Source organism: Cyprinus carpio, chromosome A16 (genome assembly GCF_018340385.1).
Source record: "Cyprinus carpio isolate SPL01 chromosome A16, ASM1834038v1, whole genome shotgun sequence".
NCBI lineage: Eukaryota > Metazoa > Chordata > Actinopteri > Cypriniformes > Cyprinidae > Cyprinus > Cyprinus carpio.
Genome location: NC_056587.1, coordinates 5,988,540 through 5,998,255, shown reverse-complemented (window position 1 = coordinate 5,998,255; position 9,716 = coordinate 5,988,540).

The window sequence follows — 9,716 nt, the reverse complement described above, 5'->3', positions numbered from 1 at the left end:
ATGTTTATTGTTTTCAATTAATGGAGTGACAATGATGTGCAACCACCTTAGCATAATAATACTCTTTAAAACGCTATAACAAATTTCTGTGTGGAGGCAGGACTCGAATTGAGGGGGATGCGGGGGATGGCAGAGGGAAAAAAAAGCTTTCCCTCTGTAACCCCCCCTTACCATCCCCTTTAGATTATTAATGTTGTGTATTATGTACAACTTATCATGCAAATGAAATTTTACAATTCTCAAATTCTTTGTGTATGATCATTTACGAACTGAATAACGGCGATTGGCCAATCAGACCTCAGTACTGTAAAAAGCTGTGCACAAGCGGAAGCAGGTTTTCGTCATTTTACACTCAAAATGGTTCAAACTTAACTTTTGAAGTTCTTTAAAAAGAAGACAACAGAAGGTATGATTTTACCTTGATTAGTATTTAAAGACATTCCCCAACATTATGTTATTGTGTGTGACTGTAAGGAACTGAGAGACTATAGGAGAGCTGACATTATCGAGTGTCACCGACTGTGCAATGAAGTTTATTAGAATCCAATTAGAAAAATACCCATGTATGAGTTTTATGTTTTTATATTCATCACACAAGCAATGTACATTCTTGAATATTAGCACGTAGGCCTATGTGCTATTAATTTTATACAACAGAGTAGAGCAACACGGTGTTTCATTCCTTGAATGAATCTGTTTTTGAACGAATCGAGTGAGTCAGTGATTCAGTGGTCCATTCAGCTGGACTCCCTTGTTTCGTTTCCAACTGAATCAGCAGGTTTGCACGATTATTTTTATTTTATCCACCTTTCTCTCAAATGGACCATTGACACTCTATCTACAATCTCAGTTAGGAGTGTCAATGGTCCACTTGAGAGATAGGTGGTCGTAATGCACTTATAAGTCTGCAATCCGCCATAAAGCAAGAAGAGGAAGACTGTTGAGAACGCGCTCAGGACGTGCTTACAACAGTTCGGACATTGCAGTGAAAATCAGAGGTAAAAAATGACCGATCAGACAGATCATTTTGTGTTTTTACAAATCAATGTATCATCACGAACTGCAGGGTTTAATTTGGTTTTGTTTGTGTATGTTTTTTTGACCCTCAAAGCCATGATTCCCGTTCACTTACATTATAAGACTGATAGACTGTTTGAGTTAAAAATCTTGGTTTGTGTTCTACTGAAGAAACATCTTGGATGACCTGGGGGTAAGCAGATAAACATCAAATTTTCATTTTTAGGTGAACTATCCTTTTAACCAGCCAAGGTGCCAGCACAAAAACACATTCAGCAAAATGTCGTTAAATTATCAAAATTGACCAAAATTCCTCCATTTCAGGACCCAGAATGAAAACAGCTTATAAATAATAGTTCATTTAATAAAGCTAATTTTTCATTAAATAAAAACCTGTTTAAAAATTAGACAAATTATGTAATCATTGTGTAAAATTAGCTACCACCAAAGAAATTGACCTCATATTAGTTTAAATGAACTGCACATAAAAATACTAAATGGATTTAAATTCAAGTGTAAACCAAATAAAAAAATTAAAAAAGTGTAAGTATAACAAAAAAACATCTAAAAAATGTCAAAAATTTAATAAGTTATACTTAACTTATACCAAACAATAAGCAAATTTTGAAATTAATTATGTGAACATATTTGTACAAAAGGTCAGATGTTCTTGCATCCATTGAAGCACAAGATGCTGCTTTGGTGGTTTTCAAATCATGCTGGATGATCATCAGGGTTTGCAGCTCGAGTGCTGCTGTCAATAAAGCAAAAACATCAAGTTAATTTTTCAGCTGAACTTTTTTTTTTCAAACTGTTATGCTGACAATATCATTTTTAGTGAAAAAAGTCTACTAAATTTTCAAAAGTGGTCTCAGATTTTTGGACTAAATTGAATTTAAATGTAAGCTTAAATCCTTGATGTTGGGGGGAACATTTATATTTTTTTTATCTACAATTTCATGAACTTCATGTATAATTACAGACTCGCTCTCATTTTCTCTTTCCTTATCTTTCTGTTCCTCATGTTGGACGTGTCTGGTGAAATCACCCATGCTGCTTATGAGAGCTGAGTGCTACTCAAACACCCCTGATCCTCTCCAGCATGTGCAGCATTCAGAAGTGTGAGATACGGGACCAAGGTCAATGTGATACGGGACATTCTAGAATAATCGCTGGCAGAGAGCAGGAGCGCCAGTGCCAGGCTTATGTTGGGGTGCAGTTAACAGGAATCTATCGAAATCTATGCAAATCAGCTCAAAGGTTACACAACATTCAACATTTGACTACATAATAACAAGGTTAATATCTTAACCTATATGACCCATCTGACCCCAGAATATTTTCATAAAAGAAGCTGGATGTGAGAAGGAACACAATGAACAATTTTTAAAGGATAAACAATTCACCATTGTTCTTAAACATAAAAATTGTCCCAGTACTCCATAAATATCGTTGTTTGAAACAGCACAAGTTTATTCTCTCTTTTCTCTCTGACACTCAGATCCTGAATTCTCTCTCTGTCTTTTTCTATCCCTCTCCCAGATTACTGTACATGTCCACGATCAAGTGTTATGAAGGGAGATTAAGTCCCTGGGAAAATCCTTTCAATAACATTCCATACATAACCTTTTGATCTCTTCTCTCTTACATACTCTCTGTTTCACCTTTCCACAAATCTGATTAATAATCTTATCGAGAAATTCTGTATTCTATTATTACATCACATGGCTGATGTCATGCAGATTTCTATGGTTCTGTATGAGAAAATAATTTTTCTTTAGCAAGGACTGACAGCACAGACTCATATTCTATATATTGTATGCTGCTACAGGCACTTTACAGATGAGAAACATTTGCTTGTAAAGTGACAAGTATTATGGTTGTCTTTAAGGGTTTTGTTCTAAACCACCAACTCTAGGAATGAGAATGCTTAGGAATTTTATGTTTCAAGTTTTGATTTTGGTTCTTTTTAACAATTCCGGTCCCTGGTTACATTAGTGATTATTTTGAGAAAAAATTGGAAAATAGGAATGCAATTCTAAGCAGCCTTTTGCCAAATTAGATCATCTCAGTTCTTGGTTTTAAAAAAAGTGTTTATTTTTCAGTTACTTTTCATAGCATAACATGACACATTAACAGTTCTTGTTTAATGTTTTTGATTTACTAAAAATAACTTTAAGTAACTGACATAACCACAAAATTTTATGAGCAAGCTCATAAGAATCATTTGTTCTGGAGTCAGACAACACTTGTTACTGAGTTTGTGATTCACTTAGAAGGACTGAATCATAAGACTCATTTGTTCAGAAATCAGACAATACTGGATGATGCACATTCTAAAAGCATTAATGGAGCTGAAAGTCATGAAAATAATTTGGTTGCAGTAGTTTTTATTAATTACCAGTGGTGGGCTGTCAGAGCCAGCAGTGCCTTCTCTGCTTGCCTTATAAAAAATACAATTGTGGAAAAAATGTTTTTATTATTATTTAGGTATCATTTTCATTTGTGTAATGTCCACAAAATGGCCTATGATTAGATTCGTTGAGGTTGAACTGGAATATCCTACATAAAAAAAAGTCTGCGGCCAGCACATAGACTGTAATACACAGGGCCAGCACTATAGTGCTTCCCTTTTGTTCAAAGACGTCGAATCTGATTTGTAACAAGCATTAGTGACAGAATCATCAGCCAATCAAATTTTGACGTTCCATGACAGCACGCCCTCTGGGACCAGCTACGTGCCCAGTGCTTCCCCCAGCCAGGGTTGCCAGGTTTTCTCGACAAAACCCACTCAATCGCGTTTCGAGGTGTCCCCCGTTAAAAATCGCGTTACAGGAGTTAAATACACGTTTTTGGCGGGGTTCTCCTGGTAAAATTCACATTCCAGCGGCTAAATACCACGTCACTGAGGTCACTTCAACCAGCAAACATGAAAAACAACCGTCGGCAACATTGTTAAAGTAGCCCAATTTGGCAACACTGTGCCCAGCATTTAGTTGGGAATTTCCAAGCCACTGTCGCCGGCGCCGGCGCCTACACCAGATCTTGTTGCTGATCTGCCTTTTTCAATGCGCTCTTTAAAACAAAAGAGGAATAGCTGAGAAAGGATAAACTACTTAAACTGAATTCGCTAACAATGGTTTTGTGCGCCGTTTCAAAGATTGCATCTATGAGTGGCTAACAGCTAGCACCGAGCACAACAAGTTATTTGGCCATGTTTATTTTTTTTAATACGAGTAAAGGGACATGGAATGACAGACGCACGGACTTTATTTACAAGTGATATGTGAGTGCTTTATGATTTGACGAGTATTGAATCATGCACATGTACGTGGTGTACGTGGTGTACGTGGTGGTTGATAATGCTGTGGCATGCTGTGTGGATGTCCAGCATTTCTACAGTTCTGCTGCTGTGGGCTATCTATTTAAAATTAAGAGCAAAGTTTGAAAATCTCATTGACTGATGATGTTCAGTATTCAGAATGTAACCAACAGCAACGTCTTCGTAATATTTGTAGTTCTTGGTCTTGTCATCCTTACATACATTTGACCATTTATAGCTGCCTGTATAGTGTACCTGTAATGTTTATTCTTCTGAACAGCCTCAACACAACCTCAGTAGGATTGGTACAAGGTGGAAATACATGCTATGCCACCTGCAGCAGAACACATGCAGTAATACAACAGCCCACATACTGCACAACCAATCCATAGTGTCATCGATTTCTCTATGCCACAAAATGAGGCCACAAAATGTCCATGCATTCACATGGCCAGGCTGTGTCTATTCGTTTCACTCTGGCTCACTCTCGATTTCTCTTTGCAGCTTTCTCACTCACTTTCACTCTCTGATTTTCTGTCTGCTTCAATCTCTCTCAGTCTAGGTGTGCCGGAAGCATGCGATGAGATTACATGATCCAGTGAGCCTGCATAAGCCTGGCTGGAAACTAACTCATGTTAATCTGAGTGGAGTAATGAGAAAGTATTAACTACAGATAACATCACCACTCACTGCATCTCTACACAATAGGCTTCAGTACAGTCTCCGAATCATTAGAACCTAATGTATGCGAAGAAGAGCAAAATTAAAGGAATGTTCTGGATTCAGTACAAATTAAGATCTGGCAACAACATTTTGTGTCATAATGTTAATTACCACAAAAATAATTACAAGTCATCAGTTTATTTAAAAATCTGGCACTACCCTTAGAGGCTCCTTGCAAACATTTAGGAAGGTCTGGGTCCCCTTTTTGGGATTTTATGAGAGCTTGCAAGCACCATTAATATGGATGAATAAGTTGTTATCTTCAGAGTGAAGCGGCAATACCCCCGCCCCCCCTTTTTTTCATTTATATACTGTACTGGTAATCATGTATTTTGTAATGTTATTCCATATTGTATATGCTCCTTCTGCAATCCTTAATCAGACCAGTACTTCAATGGACAATTATTCCTGGGAAGATCTGGATTTAAAGGGCCAAACTGGGATGGTATGGTGGGTGGGTTGGGGTGGGGTTGGTATCTTCATAGGGATTAATATTTGTCAGTCATAATTTGCTTGTATACATTTGGTCCAATATGTGCTGTAAAAATGTTACATGTTAAATGAAAAATGAGGCACTTACAATGGACAGGAATGGGGCTAATTTGTAAGTGTTAAAAACACAATGTAAATAATTTCCTTGTTAACAATTTTATTGTGAAATAAACACTTACTAACCTTTTCTATGTGAAGCTGTATCCAATTTTACAACTTTGCCTGCAAGTTGCATGACTGCAAGAAAAACGTCTCAGGTTACCTATGTAACCATGGTTCCCTGAGAGGGAACAAGACACTGCAATCTCTAGCGGACACTAAGGGCAGTGCCAGCAGGGCCAGTGTCTGAAGCACATGTGAAACAACTCCAATCCCACTGGCCCACATAGCACATGACGACACAGGCGGGTGCCCGGAAGTATAAGTGTATAAGGAAGTATAAGATGGAAATGTCTCATTTCCTCTCGGGGAACCATGGTTACATGCGTAACCCGAGACGTTCCCCTTTGAGGGAACTCGCGTTGCCTCCTCTAGTGGACACTATGGGGAATGGAATGCCCACTAAGCCATGTCATGGTGCATCCCTGTTCACCTGTGAGAGAGAACCAAGGGAAGCGACAGACATACAGTACATCGAATCTTCCCTCGGACAGGGGCAAGCCACTATGCCTGGGGCCACTAAACAAACTCTGAAAATTGGGGGAACCCAACCAATCAGGAATGACATCCCATTAACTTTTCTGATCCTGCTTATGATCCTCTACTGAGATGGGCCAGCCCCCTCAGAGATTTTACAGGAAGACTTGGGACAGCAGGGAATTATCTTCCTGAAGGCAGGAGACTGTGCCTTTGCCTCCTTGAACTTTCTGACCACCACCTCAACGGAAGTGCAGAAACCCAGGAAGGCAAAAGCGGAGCATCAAGAAGAAAGGCTTTATCCTTCCTCCCGATGTCCACAAGATTGAACCACAAATGCCTCTCCATAGCCACCATTGCTGCTATCGCACACCCAGTGGCAGCAGCAGTCTGTTTAATGGTGTGAAGAGCCAAGGCTGTGGTGTGGCGCAGTTCCTCAACTGCCTCAGTGGACAAATCCTTGCCCCACATCTAGATCTCTAAGCAAGTCAGCTTGGTAAACTTGTAACGCAGCAACTGTGTGCACATATGCCCAGCCATTCAAATGCAAGGAGGTCTGAAGCAGTCTGGATAGCAAAGCAGGAGTCTTTAAAATAGACGTCTCACCCTCGAAGAGGCCACCCTCAGCATTAGCATAATCTGCATGCTGAAAAAGATGCAGCCAAGCCAATATGGTCTGCCCCACAATCTCTCTAACGCAGTGTGGAGGTCAGGAAGAAAGGGGAGACTCCTGTTGGAGGGGAGGTCATGACCAGCCAGAAAGAGCTTGTCCAATCTTCCATGGACGAGCTTCTGCCTTTTGTGTGACCAGACTAAATCAAGCCTCTTAGTAGCATGCGCCATTACCTCCAGCATTTCCGTGTATGCGGGGCTGAAGCTAGGTTGGAAAGATTCAGTGCACACACTTTCATCATCATCACCAACCACATCCATGTCCTTACTCTCACTAGATAATCTCAATGTAGTGGTATCCGCAGAATCAGATGACCCAAGAGAAAGAATGGCTGTGTCCCGCTGAGCACTTGAGATTGCAGCAGAAGCTTTCAAAATGTCCATACCATCCTCAAACTTTTCTGCAAGCTTGACCTGCAAATCACATGATCTGAGTCTACACCGTGCTTCGCCAGCAGTGGGACCCGAACCGCGAGATACAGTGCGAGTGCCCTAGAAAGGGAACTGTAATTTAAACTGCTTTAGTTTTAAGAGAACATTGTTAGTGCTTGTATAAAATTATTAGCTCTACATTTTTGTTTAAAAAACATTTACTAACCTTATCTGTCTAAAGTTATATCTGATTTTAAGTGATTTTATAAAATGATAAGCCCTACATTTCTTTTTTTCCTTCAAATATCTCCCTTTTTTTCTGATTTTAATAACTTAACTTGTATTGAACCCAGAAAATTAATTTAAGAACAAATTTTCAAACATATTTTTTTACGCCTGCCTTTCTTCAGATTGTGGCATACCATATGCCTTATCCTGCCAAACTCTCTCCTGCAGATACTGCAGTCCTCATTCACTTCTCTGTCTCCCTGGTTTCCACACTGTGGTTTGTTGCTGCTGAGACAGCACCACTACAACCCCAGGAGCTTATAAAGTGTTGTGTTACCTTAGATATACGTGGGAGTGCTGTATTTGCTTGAGACTGCCTGTTGCTGCAGTAGCATTGATGACCCAGTGCTGACAGAACTAACAGTAGTTGGTCTTTGCAACCCTATTTCTATGTGTCACTATGGGTTATGGATTCAATGAGTAACTGCCTCTGAACTACTGGCATGATGTCACAGCTACTTGTAACTCATAACAACAGTCTTATCATAGAACTAATAGTGTGTATGAGTATGTTTATCCCACATTCATTTTGATAAGAGCAAGCTTGTGCATGTAAGTTGGTGAGGGAATTACATCGTAGTTAGAACAACAGATCATGAACACAGGTTGACAGGCAAAGAAACAGTTTGACCAAGGCCCTGTGGCCCAAATGGCACTAATGTGCACCGCTCTGAATCATTCAGTGACACATGGGACACCTTGAGGACCTTTGTTGCACATGTCCGGAAAGATCCATATCATTAGGTCCATATCATTTAGGGCAGGCTGCCATATTTAAATCCAATCCTGCAGTAAAACAGATATTTGGGAGTAATTAAAATGAACTATCTTGGCTAAAGTCCCGTTCAAACCAAGACAATAACTATAAAGATTGCTAAAACAAAATTTATATTAGTGTACACACCAACGAATTATAATGATCTGTTTGCTATAAGCATGCGCTGCAATTATGCCACTTTAAATGCTCTGAATTCTGATTGGTTGTCACTGTTTTTATCATTCATCTGCTCAAAGTGATTCCAATGTCATTATCATTATAGCTGTAGTTTGGACCTCCCTATTCTCAGTGAATTACAATGATTATTAAAGCTTTATTTTATAATAATAATAACAACAGATGAAAAAATAGTTGGAATCACTTTCAAAACAATCATTTCCAGCTAATGAGCAAAAAAAAATCACTGACAGCCAATCAGACAATAACCAATTTTAGCATTTAAAAGTGGCAGGTGATGTAATTACAGTGCACACTTACAATAAACAGACCTTTATCATCTGTTGGTGCAGATGCTAATATAGTTATTATTTATGTTATCGATACTGTTATTTTTATAGTGTTCATTTTTGGTGTGAACGAGCTCTATCTCCTTAAAATCTCAATATGTACAGAATGAGTGGACAAAATTTAGTCCTAGGAAAGAGGCCGCAGTTATTGATATTCAAACCAACAGTACGATTGCAATTAACTTCAATGTAAAAGTTCAATAAACAAGCGAGTTACTTTGTCTATTAACAAAAATAGTTCCAATACAGTTCACATCTCCAAGCACTGGTGCTTTATTCCTAAATGAATCAGCGTTATTGAACAAATTGGTTGAATTAATGATTCAATGACTCATGGTCAGTGGTCATAAAGACAGTCACTTGTCACCTCCTACTGAAAAAGATCATCTGAAAAATGTTTCGCTGAAAAATCCCCACTAAAGACTGATGGACTGTTTAGACAGAGCCTATTTCTGATTAATGCTGATTATTTTACATTCATAACATGCCTTGTCCACATATCTTACATGTGAGCAGATTTAAATAGAAATATATCTTTTTCAATGTTCATCATCTCAACCATCTCTGACTCAATTTTCTCTGTACCTCCTACAGCTCTGCCTCTCGCATTCTTGAAGATTAATTGTTGGACTGAAATAAATATTTTCATCTCATTGTTATTTCTCCTTTGCAGCGTTTCTCCTGCTAATCAACTGCACACACAAAAATAAATTAAAAAATGTAGTTTGTCAGACACACATCAAAGACTCATTTGTATCAAAAGTCAAATTAATACATAACTATACACAGCACAATAATAATGGATAGATTAAATCGGCTTTCTGAGTCTCTCTATCACATGGAGGAGGAGGATGAGAGATAAAGAGCTAATCCTTTAGTCTTTAACACTTTAGTTTCAAGTGTTCATTTT